The following is a 17,391-nucleotide window of genomic DNA, read 5'->3' as shown; positions in this document are numbered from 1 at the left end:
CTCAATAAAGTTTTCTATGTTTTGCATATATTGGACTTTTGACTGTAGTTCTTCTTTTGGGTTTTGGTGCATGGTGTTTGTATGTTGGATGCAGCTATGCCACTTGTTACAGTTCTCAGGACAGGCGATTGTACAGCAGGTAGTTTTGCGTTAATAAAACTAATGATCGTCATCTGCAATTTGAGTATTAGGGGCATTTGCATTTCAGCCTTTCATGGTAATAACATAGTTCAGGTCCTGGCCACTAGAGATGGAGCTAGGGAATCAGCAGGGAGCGGCGGATCTTCGCGGATTCCGTACCACCTCCTGTGGTCTGTAGATGAAAGGCTGAGATGGGAATAAACTTTTGAGGGTTTTTTATTCATTTTTTATCATTTGAATAAGCAAAAGGGTCAGAACTCTACTGCTGAGCTGTTTGACGATGCAGTAGCACCATGTCCACCTTATTCTTTATCAGTCACGGCTCCCACCTTAGTTGGGACTGTATTACATAACTGAACCATGCCCCATTCACTTAAATTTTTTTCCTTTTATGATCACTGCATTGGAAAAAAGCATAATTAAAACATTTGCCCCAACCCCATAAGTTCTATAGGGGTTTTTACTGCTTTTCACAAGACATTTAAGGCTGACAATACATTTTTTATGAGGGTCTGGGACTCTTGTTTGGGCAAGTCCTCTAGACCCAGACAATGAAGCCACACAGAAATTGTTTTTTTATTCTAGAAAAATATTTAGAAAAGAGAGTCCTCAGTGGTTGATACCTTTTAATGGCTAACTGAAAAGATGGTAACAAATTGCAAGACTACACAGAGCTCTTCATCAGTCAAAGACTAAAACAAATTCTGAAGAATCACATATTTATATTTATATAAAAGGTATCAACCACTGAGGACTCTCAATTCTAAATATTTTTCTATCTACTGGCTAACACGGTACCAAGATATATATCTTTCCTGTATTTTTTATTCTATGGATTCCACAGATTTCAAAGATTCCATACCCCAGTTCTTATTAGGCACATGATATTCATGGACAGGTGATCAATATCAGATTGGTGGGGGTTTAATGTTGGTACAGTGTGTTAGGGTTGGCGGAACGCACCGAATATATTTATTAGATGAGGTAGGTGCATTCGCAACCCGGGATCCACCGTGCAGGAAAGAACCTGCTGCGAAGTAAGGCGGGGAAGTAAATTAGTATAAACGAACTCTGTTACTTTTCTGTGAATTACTGGTATGATGGACTCCTCGCCAGAGACGGACTACACCTCAACAAACCTGGGAAACACACATTCGCCAGAAGACTCGCTACACTCATCAGGAGGGCGTTAAACTAGAAGAAGAGGGGACGGGAAGAAAAGCATTAGACTCGAACAAAGACGACCCAGGAAAACATACTCAGAAGGGAGGTAAGAACATTTCTAAAACAATCCACAGTGAGGAGATTGGAACAAAACAAAATCCTCTAAACTGCATGCTCGCAAACGCCAGAAGCCTGACAAACAAGATGGAAGAACTAGAAGCAGAAATATCTACAGGTAACTTTGACATAGTGGGAATAACCGAGACATGGTTAGATGAAAGCTATGACTGGGCAGTTAACTTACAGGGTTACAATCTGTTTAGAAAGGATCGTAAAAATCGGAGAGGAGGAGGGGTTTGTCTCTATGTAAAGTCTTGTCTAAAGTCCACTTTAAGGGAGGATATTAGCGAAGGGAATGAGGATGTCGAGTCCATATGGGTTGAAATTCATGGAGGGAAAAATGGTAACAAAATTCTCATTGGGGTCTGTTACAAACCCCCAAATATAACAGAAAGCATGGAAAGTCTACTTCTAAAGCAGATAGATGAAGCTGCAACCCATAATGAGGTCCTGGTTATGGGGGACTTTAACTACCCGGATATTAACTGGGAAACAGAAACCTGTGAAACCCATAAAGGCAACAGGTTTCTGCTAATAACTAAGAAAAATTATCTTTCACAATTGGTGCAGAATCCAACCAGAGGAGCAGCACTTTTAGACCTAATACTATCTAATAGACCTGACAGAATAACAAATCTGCAGGTGGTTGGGCATTTAGGAAATAGCGACCACAATATTGTGCAGTTTCACCTGTCTTTCACTAGGGGGACTTGTCAGGGAGTCACAAAAACATTGAACTTTAGGAAGGCAAAGTTTGAACAGCTTAGAGATGCCCTTAATCTGGTAGACTGGGACAATATCCTCAGAAATGAGAATACAGATAATAAATGGGAAATGTTTAAGTGCATCCTAAATAGGCAGTGTAAGCGGTTTATACCTTGTGGGAATAAAAGGACTAGAAATAGGAAAAACCCAATGTGGCTAAACAAAGAAGTAAGACAGGCAATTAACAGTAAAAAGAAAGCATTTGCACTACTAAAGCAGGATGGCACCATTGAAGCTCTAAAAAACTATAGGGAGAAAAATACTTTATCTAAAAAACTAATTAAAGCTGCCAAAAAGGAAACAGAGAAGCACATTGCTAAGGAGAGTAAAACTAATCCCAAACTGTTCTTCAACTATATCAATAGTAAAAGAATAAAAACTGAAAATGTAGGCCCCTTAAAAAATAGTGAGGAAAGAATGGTTGTAGATGACGAGGAAAAAGCTAACATATTAAACACCTTCTTCTCCACGGTATTCACGGTGGAAAATGAAATGCTAGGTGAAATCCCAAGAAACAATGAAAACCCTATATTAAGGGTCACCAATCTAACCCAAGAAGAGGTGCGAAACCGGCTAAATAAGATTAAAATAGATAAATCTCCGGGTCCGGATGGCATACACCCACGAGTACTAAGAGAACTAAGTAATGTAATAGATAAACCATTATTTCTTATTTTTAGTGACTCTATAGCGACAGGGTCTGTTCCGCAGGACTGGCGCATAGCAAATGTGGTGCCAATATTCAAAAAGGGCTCTAAAAGTGAACCTGGAAATTATAGGCCAGTAAGTCTAACCTCTATTGTTGGTAAAATATTTGAAGGGTTTCTGAGGGATGTTATTCTGGATTATCTCAATGAGAATAACTGTTTAACTCCATATCAGCATGGGTTTATGAGAAATCGCTCCTGTCAAACCAATCTAATCAGTTTTTATGAAGAGGTAAGCTATAGACTGGACCACGGTGAGTCATTGGACGTGGTATATCTCGATTTTTCCAAAGCGTTTGATACCGTGCCGCACAAGAGGTTGGTACACAAAATGAGAATGCTTGGTCTGGGGGAAAATGTGTGTAAATGGGTTAGTAACTGGCTTAGTGATAGAAAGCAGAGGGTGGTTATAAATGGTATAGTCTCTAACTGGGTCGCTGTGACCAGTGGGGTACCGCAGGGGTCAGTATTGGGACCTGTTCTCTTCAACATATTCATTAATGATCTGGTAGAAGGTTTACACAGTAAAATATCGATATTTGCAGATGATACAAAACTATGTAAAGCAGTTAATACAAGAGAAGATAGTATTCTGCTACAGATGGATCTGGATAAGTTGGAAACTTGGGCTGAAAGGTGGCAGATGAGGTTTAACAATGATAAATGTAAGGTTATACACATGGGAAGAGGGAATCAATATCACCATTACACACTGAACGGGAAACCACTGGGTAAATCTGACAGGGAGAAGGACTTGGGGATCCTAGTTAATGATAAACTTACCTGGAGCAGCCAGTGCCAGGCAGCAGCTGCCAAGGCAAACAGGATCATGGGGTGCATTAAAAGAGGTCTGGATACACATGATGAGAGCATTATACTGCCTCTGTACAAATCCCTAGTTAGACCGCACATGGAGTACTGTGTCCAGTTTTGGGCACCGGTGCTCAGGAAGGATATAATGGAACTAGAGAGAGTACAAAGGAGGGCAACAAAATTAATAAAGGGGATGGGAGAACTACAATACCCAGATAGATTAGCGAAATTAGGATTATTTAGTCTAGAAAAAAGACGACTGAGGGGCGATCTAATAACCATGTATAAGTATATAAGGGGACAATACAAATATCTCGCTGAGGATCTGTTTATACCAAGGAAGGTGACGGGCACAAGGGGGCATTCTTTGCGTCTAGAGGAGAGAAGGTTTTTCCACCAACATAGAAGAGGATTCTTTACTGTTAGGGCAGTGAGAATCTGGAATTGCTTGCCTGAGGAGGTGGTGATGGCGAACTCAGTCGAGGGGTTCAAGAGAGGCCTGGATGTCTTCCTGGAGCAGAACAATATTGTATCATACAATTATTAGGTTCTGTAGAAGGACGTAGATCTGGGTATTTATTATCATTTATTATGATGGAATATAGGCTGAACTGGATGGACAAATGTCTTTTTTCGGCCTTACTAACTATGTTACTATGTTACTATGTTACTTCACAGAGCCCGTAGTAAAGAAAACGCTGTGCCCTGTTTAGCTCACAAGGAACACAGCTACTGAGTAGAGCCGACAGTGGTCATGCAGTCCCAACGAAACACGCTGCTCCTCTCCGAGTGAGCCGGAATTCTAATAGCTATTAGCCAGCCCTGAATTCACTCATGAGAAACTCCTCGCCGGAGGTGCCAGCATTCTAGGGGCTTATTTCAGCCAGGTCCCTGACTGCATACACACAAAAACTCCTCGCCGGAGGTGCCAGCATTCTAGGGGCTTACTTCAGCCAGGTCCCTGACCACACTGGCGCTGATCTCGTACATATTTGATACCAGCGCATGGCCGTGCGGCCATGAGAACCTTTTATAGCTGCAGCAACTTCAGGACCTTCCTAGAAGGACCAATGGAAGGCTGCCACAGAACTTGATCAGGTACAGGACCTTCCTGGAGGAACAATGGAAGTTGCTGCAGTACCTGAGCATGTGACCCTAGACCTCCACTGGAGATCTTACCCTGGGCATGTTCAGTGTGTGCAAAGCAGGACTTAGCCCCAGAAAAGCCTGCTCGTCGCAGACCAGTGCAGGGTACAATAGCAGAGCCTGGAGAGGCAGCATTAACCCTTTGCACAGTATCAGATTAAATGAGACGCTGGGACCGACGTCTCCGCTGAGCAGGCTCCACTGCGGCCGATGCAGAATGGGAGAACGCAGCAGACACGGCTCGAGATTCCCCCTGTGCAGCGGCGGGAACTCGACTCCTAAGGTTGCCGTCACACTATCAGTATTTGGTCAGTATTTTACATCAGTATTTGTAAGCCAAAACCAGGAGTGGAACAATTAGAGGAAAAGTATAATAGAAACATATGCACCACTTCTGTATTTATCACCCACTCCTGGTTTTGGCTGAGAAATACTGATGTAAAATACTGACCAAATACTGCTAGTGTGACGGCAGCCTGACACAGTGTTTCAGCTGTTTGCTAATATTATTAGTGTCCCACCAAGGACAACATCTACAAGGAGTTTGTATCTTCTCCCCGTGTTTGCGTGGGTGTTCTCCAGTTTGCTCCCACATTCCAAAGACCTACTGATAGGGAATCTAGATTGTGAGCCCCAATGGGGACAATGGTGATGATTAGTGATGAGCGAGTGTACTCGTTGCGCGAGTTTTCCCGAGCACGCTTGGGTGACCTCCGAGTATTTGTTAGTGTTCGGAGATTAAGTTTTCATCGTGGCAGCTGAATGATTTACAGCTATTAGCCAGCTTAATTACATGTGGGGATTCCCTAGCAACCAGGCAACCCCCACATGTACTTAGCCTGGCTAAAAGCAGTAAATCATTCAGCTGAGGCGATGAAAACTTAATCTCCGAACAATAACAAATACTCAGAGGTCACCCGAGCATGCTCGGGAAAACTCGAGCAACGAGTACACTCGCTCGTCACTAGTGATGATGTATGTAAAGCACTGCGCAATAAGATTGCGCAATATAAGCAAAAAGCATGATAATAATAATAATGGGGCTGCATAATAATAATGGAGTTCCATGTGGTATGTAGTGGCCATTATCACATGCTGAATAATCTTATTCACGTGAACAGGATCAGAGGTGTGGGTACCCTAGATAGGAGACCCCCTTTTCTGCACACGGCTCTATTTGCCATTTATCAGCCCAAGATTCTAGTTTACACTCCCTGACAGAAGTTGTGTCGCTTCTCCATGTTATGTACATAAAAGCTTATAACCTGACGTTAAATTCATCCATTTATACAATGATTCTTTTGAAAGCTGAAACCCTCTGAAATGTGGTTTAGGTTAAGAAAATAAATTGGCATCAATGCAGAAATATTGATCAGTTAATAGACACAGAATGGTCAGATTTTGGCAAGGCAAAAGTTTTGTCGCCTGTTCATATAATGCACCCAATCCTAGTTTACATCCTCACCTGTGATCACTAAATGATCGGTTAATTAGTGTGTGTATAAAAAGAAACCCAGCACCCCAGACCTTCACTTGAACTGCAACTTGCGCTCTGACAACATGCCAAAAATCCACCCTGCGACCAAAGCCTGGATTATCAAGAGGCTGAAAACCAGATCCACTGCAGAGGTGGCTGGCACCTTTAATGTATCTTAGCATCAAGTACAAAGAATTAAAAAAAAGATTTGAAGAGACTGGAGATGTGTTTGACAAGCCCAGGTCAACCCCACAAGACAACTGCTCAGGATGAATGTTTGTTGGTTAGAAAATCCAAAGCAAGCCCCTCTTCCACTGCAGCAGAGCTCCAACAGGTCTGGTCACCTCAAGTCCCTGTGTCAACTAGAACAGTTTGTAGGATTCTGTCTCGAAATGGCCTCCATGGTCGAATCAGTGCCCAGAAGCCAGCACTAAACAAAAGGCAAATAAAATAAAGTGTGACATTTACAAAGTCCCAAAGCCTGCTAAACAGATGGACGCTGGAAAAGTGGCAAAAGGTGGATTTCTCTGATGAATCTTCAGTAGAATTACACCACAGCCACTGCAAATACTGCAGAAGACCTACTGGAGCCCGTGTGGATAGGGTTGAGCGAAACGGATCGGACAAATTAAAAAATCGCCGACTTTGGGCAAAGTCGGGTTTCATGAAACCCGACCTGATCCTAGTGTGGGATCGGCCATGAGGTTGGCGATCTTTGCGCCAAAGTCGCGTTTCGTATGGCACTTTCAGCGCCATTTTTCAGCCAATGAAGGAGGACGCAGAGTGTGGGCAGCGTGATGACATAGGTCTCGGTCCCCACCATCTTAGAGTAGGGCATGACAGTGATTGGATTGCTTTCTGCGGCGTCACAGGGGCTATAAAGGGGTGTGCACGCCGACCGCCATCTTACTTCTGCCGATGTTAGCATAGGGAGAGGTTGCTGCAGCTTCATCAGAAGGGATATAGTTAGGGAGGGAAGATTAACCCCCGAAACTGCTTGTGCTGTAGCGATTTCCACTGTCCAACACCACCATTTGTTTGCAGGGACAGTGGAGGCTATATTTTTGTGCATCAGCTCTGTAGCTTATTAGGCTGCCTTATAAGGCTCCCTCATAGCTGCATTGCTGTTTGCACGCTGCTGTGCAAACCAACTGCTTTTTTAAAAGCAAAAATCCTGTTGCTCCTTTCTGCACAGTTATTTTGTTTATTTGTCCACACTTTTGTGTGCAGCAGTCCTTTTTATTGCTGCCATACTTTTCCTGAGATCATTGTAGGGAGATTGAAATTGTGCTACTTGTGTCACAATTACATTGTGTTGTTTTATACACTGGGCCTGAGTTTTGGTTCAGTCTCCCCCCAAAAAAGTGAGATTCAAATTCTCACAAAGTGGATATACTTCTGTCCTGTTACTTTGTCGTATATCAGCCAGCCACTTACATTGTGTTGTTTTATGCACATGGCCTGAGTTTTGGTTCAGTCCCCCCCCCAAAAAAAAAGGGAGATTTAAATTCTCAACAAGTTTTATATACACCTTCTACCTTGTTATACAGTACCATATAACAGTTGTTATTTTGGTTAGATTTTCCAAAAAATGAGGAAGTCTTGTGGAAGAGGCCTTGGGCGGTGGTTGCCAGCTGGTACTGATGGTGGTGGTGGTGGTGGTGCATCTGGTGGTAGTGGCAAAAGCACAATAGCACCTAAGGCTGGAGGTGTTGAGCCAGCATCGTCATCTGGCTACACAAGGCCTCGAATGCTCCCTTATCTGGGAGTAGGAAAACAGCTTTTAAAGCCGGAGCAGCAGGAAAAAGTTTTGGCTTTCCTTGCTGACTCAGCCTCTAACTCTTTCGCCTCCTCTTCAGAAAGTTCCAAATATAAAAGCAGCGAGTCGTCAGTGGATGCTCCCGGTCAGGAACAAGACGTTTCCTTGTATCCTTCACCCAAACCAAAAGTGAAGGATGCGTCAGGCGACACTACAGGTTACTCCATTGAGCTCTTTACACATACCGTGCCTGGGTTAGAAAGGGAAATTAACTGCCCATTACAAGATGAATCGGACATGGAGTGCACGGATGCACAGCCACAGCTAGATTATTATGCTGCTCCATTGACTCAGATCACTACGCTGCCCTCGCAGTGTATTGAGCCAGAATCTGACCCTGATGAGACTATGGTGCCCCATCCCGAACGCTATAGCACCTTACACGGTGACACAGAGGAAGGTGCATATGACATTGAAGAGGTGATAGATGACCCAGTTGTTGACCCAGATTGGCAGCCATTGGGGGAAGAGGGTGCCGCTGCCAGTAGCTCAGAAGCGGAGGAGGATGATCCACAGCAGCCATCTACATCTCAAAAGCTGTCATCTGGCAGGCCCGTATCAGGCCAAAAACGTTTGTCAAAAACAAAAACACTGGTAGGACAGTGTGGCCATCCGGTGAAAGTAGCACAGCGTGCAATGCCTGAAAAGGTATTCCATAGTAGGAAGAGTGTAGTGTGGCAATGTTTTAACCAAGATCCGAATGATCAGTCAAAAGTTATCTGTAAGAAATGCTCAAAGACCTTTAGCAGAGGGAAGAATCTTCAAAATTTAAATACAACGTGCATGCTTAGACATTTAACCAGCATGCACTTGCAAGCCTGGACTAACTAACAAACGTCCCGTACTGTTGGTGCACCTGCTCAGAATGAAGGTAGTCAGCAACGCTACATTGCTTCCCTCACTGTAAGCCCACTGGTTAGGACACAACCAGCAGCAAATGTGGAGGTATCGTCGCAAGGCCAAAGCAGTCAGGGAATCACAAGGTTATTGGTAGGAAACACTGTATGTAGGCCAACATCAAGAATACCATCACTAACCCTCTCTCAATCCGCCATGTCCACCACCACCACCACCACCGCTAGTTGCACCATATATGCACCTCTCCAGTCGAGCTCACCCTACAAGAGACTCTCGTTAGGAAAAGAAAGTACTCATCCTCTCATCCACATACACAGGGTTTGAACGCCCACATTGCTAGACTAATCTCGTTAGAGATGATGCCCTACCAGTTGGTTGAAAGCGAAGCTTTCAAAGCCCTGATGGTCTACGCAGTACCACACTATGACCTACCCAGTCGGCACTTCTTTGCGAGAAAGCCATCCCAGCCCTCCACCAGCATGTCAAAGACCGCATTGTCCATGCACTGAGGCAATCAGTCAGTAGAAAGGTGCACCTCACAACAGATGCATGGACCAGTAGGCATGGCCAGGGACGTTACGTGTCCATCGCGGCACACTGGGTTAATGTGGTGGATGCAGGGTCCACAGGGGACAGCCATAGTGGGACAGTTCTGCCTAGCCCACGGTCTAGGAAACAGTTGGCTGTAGGCATTCGCCACCCCTCCTCCTCCTCCAGAAGCGAAAGCTCGTCCACAGAGCGCAGTCGCACGACCACTCCATCCGCAGCTGCCAGTGTTGCACACGAGGTGTCCCATTATCGAACAGCTAGTGGTAAGCATCAGAAGGCTGTGTTACAAATGAAGCGTTTGGGTGACAACAGACACACCGCGGAAGTACTGGCCGAGTACTTGCAGCAACAAACTCAGTCATGGCTGGGCAATGTACATTTTGAGGCAGGCAAGGTAGTCAGTGATAAAGGAAGGAATTTTATGGCTGCCATAGCCCTTTCAGAACTTAAACACATACCTTGCCTGCCTCACACCTTGAACCTGGTGGTGCAGTACTTCCTCAAAAATTATCCGGAGTTACCAGCCCTGCTCCTGAAGGTGCGAAGACTTTGCTCGCACATCCGTCGGTCGCCCGTACACTCCAGCCGTATGCTGAACCATCAGCGATCACTGAATCTTCCCCAGCACTGCCTAATAATCGACGTTGCAACAAGGTGGAACTCCACACTGCACATAGTTCAGAGGCTGTGCGAACAGAGGCATGCTGTAATTAATTTGTGGGAGGATACACATACACGGACAGGCACTTGGATGGCACACATGGAGTTGTCTGGTGTGCAGTGGTCGAAGCTCCAAGACCTCTGTCAAGTCCTTCAGTGTTTTGAGGAATGCACACGGCTGGTAAGTGCAGATGCATCATAAGCATGAGCATCCCACTAATGCGTCTGCTGATGTAAAGTTTGACGTACATTAAGGAGCTGGCGTCTGCAGCCGAGGAGGAGGAAAGCCTTGATGACAGTCAGCCATTGTCTGCTCAGGGAACTCTCCTGGACGAGGTGGCGGACGAAGAGGAGGAAGAGGATGATGGGGATGAATATTTATGGGAGGAGGATGCTTCTCAGGAGGCAATAGAAACTGGTGGCGTTGCAAGGTCAGGTACAGGGCTTTTGCGGGACACAAGTGATGTTGATTTGCAAGAAAGTGCTCCTCAACCCAGCACAAGCAGAAAATTGACACCTGGAACATTGGCCCACATGGCTGAGTATGCCTTGCGTATCCTAAAAAGGGACCGCCGCATTATCAAAATGATGACCGTTGACGATTACTGGTTGGCCTGCCTCCTGGATCCACGATACAAAGGAAAATTACAAAATATCATGCCACATGAGAACCTTGAGCAAATATTGGCTACCAAACAAGCAACTCTTGTAGAACGTTTGGTTCAGGCATTCCCAGCACACAGCGGCAGTGATGGTTCTCACACGAGCCGTAGGGGGCTACAGGGCAGAGGTGTTAGAGGTGCACAAATCTGAAGTGGCGTTGGACAGAGGGGTTTTATGACCAGGTTGTGGAGTGATTTCGCAATGACCGCTGACACGACAGGTACTGCTGCATCGATTCAAAGTGACAGGAGACAGCACTTGTCCAGTATGTTTAGGAACTACTTTTCCTCCCTTATCGATGTTGTTCCTCACAAGTCATTCCCCTTTGATTACTGGGCATCTAAAATAGACACCTGGCCTGAATTGGTAGAATATGCATTACAGGAGCTCGCTTGCCCTGCTTCTAGTGTGCTATCAGAAAGAGTCTTTAGTGCTGCTGGTTCAATACTGACCGAAAAAAGGACACGTCTGGCTACCCAGAATGTTAATGATCTAACCTTCATTAAAATGAACCAATCATGGATTTCAAACTATTTTGCCCAACCTTCTCCTGCTGACACGTAGCTTGCCTGAAAAATGTCTTGCGTTTGGCCTCCTCTTACTGACTTCTCCAATTCCTCCATTTGCAGCTGCTGAATGTCCACCATAGGCCATTTTTATACCTCCCTAAATGGGCTGACTCCCCCCACAGGGCCATGGTCACCACCTGGCGCAAGCACCCGTGCGAGTGCCGTTTGCCTGGACAGGTGGGTGTGCCCACTCTTGGGCGACGGCACTGGCACAGGGTCCCTCATAGTACAATGAAGTGTCTCGGACGGTGATGGTGCACAACCAATGTCAGACACACCGTCGTAATATGAGGGGCCCTGTGCCAGTACCGCCGCCCACGAGAGTGTTCCCCCCAGCTCGAACAGTGCTCTACCACTTGCAATACTTACCTCTCCCTGCTCCACAACTGTGTAGTCTGTGCTGTTAAATCCTTCAATGGCACTGCCAATACAAATTTGTTGAAATGATAGATGATAGTTAAGATATACAGGGGCCCTGGCCTCCATTTAGACCAGTTAATACTTTGCGCCTACTACCACTGTCTGCTACTCAGCAGCGGAGCCCACCCCAGTACCTAGCTATGCCACCTGTTCATTTATGAACTATTTTTTGGCAGACATTTAGCCCACTTTATTATTTGGGCCTACTGTACCAACTGTGTCTGCCACTCATTACAGTTCTCTTCCACTGAACAAAGCAATGCCGCCTGTTTATTCCTGTTACCAATTTTTAACTGCATTTAGCCCACTTTATTACTTGGGCCTACTAACTGTGTCTGCCACTCATTACAGTTGTCATCCACTGAACAAAGCAATGCTGCCTGTTTAGTCCTGTTACCAATTTTGAACTGCATTTAGCCTACTTTATTATTTGGGACTATATCTGTGTTTCCTCCTCATCCTGCCCATTGCCCAGCCACTGCTAGATGAGTCTGCTGGTACATTGACCCAGACCACTACATTCCCCTTGCACTCTACACAGCCAGAATCTGACCCTGCTGAAAGTCAGGTTCCCCTTCTTGCATACTATACCACCTTACACAGGGACAAAGAGGAAGGTGCAGATGAAAGTGCAGGGTCCTTCATCAGGTGGGGGGGGGCATACTTGTTGGCGACGTCACTGGCACAGGGCCCCTCATAGTACGCAAGTGTCTCTGGCAGTGGGAGGCGCCACGCGCCGTCAAACACACCGCCGTACTATGAGGGGCCCTGTGCCAGTGCCAACGAGTGGGCCCCCCCTGCTTACTCAGGATCACAGGACTTGCAAAGTTCAAATACTTATTTCTCCCTGCTCCACCGCCATGACGTATTCCGCGTTTCCTGGGCCCACGAAAATCTTGAGCCAGCTCTACCCCTCCACAACTTTAGCCAAATGACCCCCAGTTTTCAATGCCTAACTATTATTATAAAGTAAATTAAGATTGACAAGCTTAAGTAATATGAATTGATGTTTTTGGCATTAAAATGGGCACTGTAGGTGTTTTCCTGTCCTCCACTCAATGCCGACTTTTATTCCCCATTGACTCGCAGTCGGTTTCGTGTTTCAGTCGCCCCCGACTTTTCGCAATAATCGGCCGATTTCACCCGACCCGACTTTTGACAAAGTCGGGTTTCGCGAAACCCGACTCGATCCGAAAAAAGTCGCTCAACTCTACATGTGGATGCAAAATACACCCTGAAAACAGTTAAATTTGGTGGTGTAAAGATCATGGTCTGGGGTTACATTCAGTATGGGGGTGTGCAAAACATTTGTAAGGTGGAAGGCAATATCAATAGCCTAAAATATCAAGAAGTATTAGCTATCTCTTATATTCCAAATCATAAAAGGGGTCAAATTCTGCAGCAGGATGGCGCTCCATCTCATACATCAATCTCTACAACAAAGTTCCTCCAGGCAAAAAAAGATCATGGTGCTCAAGGACTGGCCAGCCCAGTCACCAGACATGAACATCATTGAGCATGTTTAAGGTAGGATGAAAGAGGAAGCTTGGAAGACAAAACTAAAGAATCTAGGTGAACTCTGGGAGGCATGTAAGACTGCATTCTTTGCTATTCCTGATGACTTCATTAATAAATTGTATGAATCATTGTTGAACCGCATGCATGCAGTCCTTCAAGCTCAGGGAAGTCACACAAAATATTAAATATGACTCTAATAGCCCCACAACTTCATTTACCAATGTTATGCAACATATATTTGTATTTTAAGTTAATTCTTTGTTTTAATATCACATTACTTAAAATTTGACCATTCTATGTCCATTAACTGATCAATATTTCTGCATTGATGCCAATTTATTTTCTTAACCTAAATCACATTTCAGAGGGTTTCAGCTTTCAAAAGAATCATTTATACAACCAAAGGATGAATTTAACGTCAAGTTATAAGCTTTTATTTACATAACATAAGCGACATAACTTCTGTCAGGGAGTGTACATAAATCCTCCTGTAATATAAAATTGTCCTCCTCAGTATTGATTACCCTGCAGTTTTGTGTCATGTGCAAACATTGAAATTCTACTCTGTATGCCCCTTACAAGGTCATTAATAAATATGTTAAAAAGAAGTGGGCCTAAGGCCAGGTTCACACTGCGTTAGCAGCAGCCCGTTCAGCACATACGCTGAACGTCGACGTTTACATCGCGCTAGTGCAGATAGCGCATCTATGACGGACCCGGAAACACTGCAGCCCGCGTCTCAGGGTCCGTCACTCAATGACAGCACATCCCTAGCTAGCGATGCAACCGACATTGCTTTCAATGTCGGCGTTAACGGACTACGTTACACCGTGTTATGCCGCGGTGTAACGTAGTCCGTTTAACGGACCACCATAACGCAATGTGAACCTGGCCTAATACTTACCCCTGTGGTACTCTGTTAACTGTGACCCAGTCCGAGTGTGCTCCATTAATAACCACCGTTTGTTTCTTATCCCTGAGCCAGCAACACAATTTGGGGCAAACTTCACTCCATTACCCCAAGCCCCACCTCACCCCCATGGTGGATTTTTGAGCATGCCAAAAAAATGTATACAATTTTTGTGATTTTAAAAAAAATATAGTTCAAGACAGGAAAGAAATTTTCTTTTTTGTTTTTTTACTTTGTGCCAAACTCATGATTCGCATGCGCCATGTTGATCAATTTTTCACCAAATACAGCAATACCACAAGACAAACAGATAAATAAAAATAAAATGCAAATGATGAATCGAGGCCCAGGTTCCTTATGCAGTACAATGGAAAGACTGCTTAACACTTCTTTGAGACAAGGTCTGTCATTAAAAAAAGAAAAATTACATAAAAAAAATGCCTGAATGAAGGAAGAAACAACATAACACACAAAATCAATAGTCACGGTGGAGCAAATACCATGTAGAGTCGCTTTTCTATAGTGGGCTTTGGGAGAGTTTGGAAGGGAGAAGGTCAAATTAAATCTTGGTAGAAGCTTTCTGAGCAGATTCAAAGCAATAATTGCTGCATACAGGGTATAATTCCCACGCTGCAGATTCTGTGCTGTATTCTCTACAACTGAAAAGGAGTTCCATTCATCTGTATGAAAAATTACACACAGATTAGAAAAAATATCTGAAAATGCAACACCGTGGAAAGGATGGATGCTCTTATTTTTGCTTGCATCGATCCATCAACTGCTGAGTGCCAGCAATTTATACAAGGAGGAATGGATCAGAGTTAAAAGGATAGAAAATTCCAAATTTTTATTCCATCAGATTAAAAAATAGGATATCCATTGTACACAATTAAAATCATGTTCACTCTGACACGTTTCTAGCCGGACCGCTTAGGCTTTTTTTTTCCCTTTTTTTGCTATTAAACTGCCCCCAATGTCATGTTTGTGTCAAGCAAAACGTCCCAATATTTAGCGCAAAAATTATGGCATTCCACGTCGCAGGAGAGGATACAGAGAGGCGGCACTCTCCGTGCTCGCCTGCTGATGGTTCGGGGAGATCGGAGCCTTGAAAGGATCCGTCGCCCCTTCGTCCGTTGTAAAAATTAAAAACAAAAATGTAAAAAAAATTGTAAAAAATAAAGAGTTTTGGGTTTGAATAGCAGACCCGCCTGTGTGCTTCCTACGGATACTAAGCAAGAACTGGTTCTCTGGGAGCCAGCAGGAGGGTGTGTGCTGCAGGGGAGGAGCGAACTCTTTATATCACTTAGGCTACTTTCACACTAGCATTGTGGCGACGTACGCAGTTTTACAATGCATCCGCTGCACCATTGTGAGCTCTGGGGAGGAAATGGCGGACACAACGCACCAAAAAACGTTACAAGCAACGTTTTTTGGTGCCAACTTTCCACCACAACACGACGCAACCGTCGCACGACGGTTGCGACGTGTGGCAATGCGTCGCTAATACAAGCCTATGGAGAAAAAACGCATCCTGCAAACTTTGCAGGATGCGTTTTTTTCTGCAAAACGACGCATTGCGACGTGCGTCGTACAACACTAGTGTGAAAGTAGCCTTAGGGTATGTGCACACTTCTTCTGGAGGACTGCGTATTTTTCCGCAGCGGATTTGGAAAAACTGCAGTGCAAAATCGCTGCGGTTTTTCCTGCGGATTCCGCTGCGGCTTTACACCTGCAGTTTTCTATTGGAGCAGGTGTTAAACCGCAGCGGAATCCGCACAAAGAATTGACATGCTGCGGAATGTAAACCGCCCCCCCGGAGCGTGCTCGGGAAATCTCGAGTAACAAGTATATTCGCTCATCACTAGTGGGCAGCTCTAGCTTTTCAGTCACAGTCAATCAAGTGCGGTTTAAAATTCTCCACGCCCATCGATTAGCATTCCTTCCCATCACTGCAATGTCTCAGCAGATCCCGTGCTTGTGCAATGACGCTCAGCTTTCCGGGCACTGACACTGGGTGTACGTCCCAGCTTCGTATCCTACATGCGCATGCTCCGACGCCGAGAGTCAGCGTGGCGAGCAAATAACACATGTGCGCTCAGGAACTGTCATGTGGCCACAAACGCTCAGCGGCTCCAAGACAGATACAAAATATTAACAGTGAGAACAGAACATATTCTGGTGCAGCCAAACATTTTATTGATGGACATAAATGGCAACATGAAGTTTTTATTTTGTTTTAGCATCGAGAAGGTTAATCCTCCTATTAGAGGAGATTGGCAAAACAAAACCTCTCGTCGAAGTTTCTTGGATTGTGTGGTTGGATACTAAACAAAAGGCCTGAATTATTGGAGACACTAGGCTTGCAGTGTATTATTATTATACATTTTTATAGCGCCATTTATTCCATGGCGCTTTACATGTGAATACGAGGCAAATATAGACAAATACATTAAACATGAGCAGATAACAGGCACACGGGTACATAAGGAGGGAGGACCCTGCCCGCGAGGGCTCACAGTCTGCAGGGGATGGGTGATGAAACACTAGGAGAGGCTAGGGCAGGTTGCGCGGCGGTTCAGTAACTTCAGGATCACTGCAGGCTGTAGGCTTGTCGGAAGAGGTGGGTCTTCAGGTGTACGGAATTTTGTATCTTATTTTTTCTGTTATAACCGATAACTACTTATTATGAAGACATTTGTATATACCGTACTTCTTACATGCTAATTTTTGTAATTGATTACTCTATTACATCAGATAGGTTGTAGCCTTCCTGCGATATCGTGAGACACTGTACGACTAAGGCGCTGGCCAGAACCTGTATACCATGGATATCTTTTTTTTTGTTGTTGATCGGATGAAATAAAAACTTGAAATTTTATATCCTTTTAGGTCGATCCATTACTTCTTTACACAGCAGATTGGTGGCGGAAGGCACTGTATTGTGTATCTAAACTGACAGTAAGCATCATCGTGTTAAAAGGAGATCACGGGTTTGTGTCCTGTGCGATGTGCCAGGCTCAGAGTTACTGCAGGAAGCAATTGCAGAAATTACTCAGTTACATTCAGTTCCTATTTCTATGAATCAGTGAAGA

This window comes from Ranitomeya imitator, chromosome 1, assembly GCF_032444005.1.
Source record: "Ranitomeya imitator isolate aRanImi1 chromosome 1, aRanImi1.pri, whole genome shotgun sequence".
Classification (NCBI taxonomy): Eukaryota; Metazoa; Chordata; class Amphibia; order Anura; family Dendrobatidae; genus Ranitomeya; species Ranitomeya imitator.
This window is presented reverse-complemented; position numbering follows the sequence as displayed.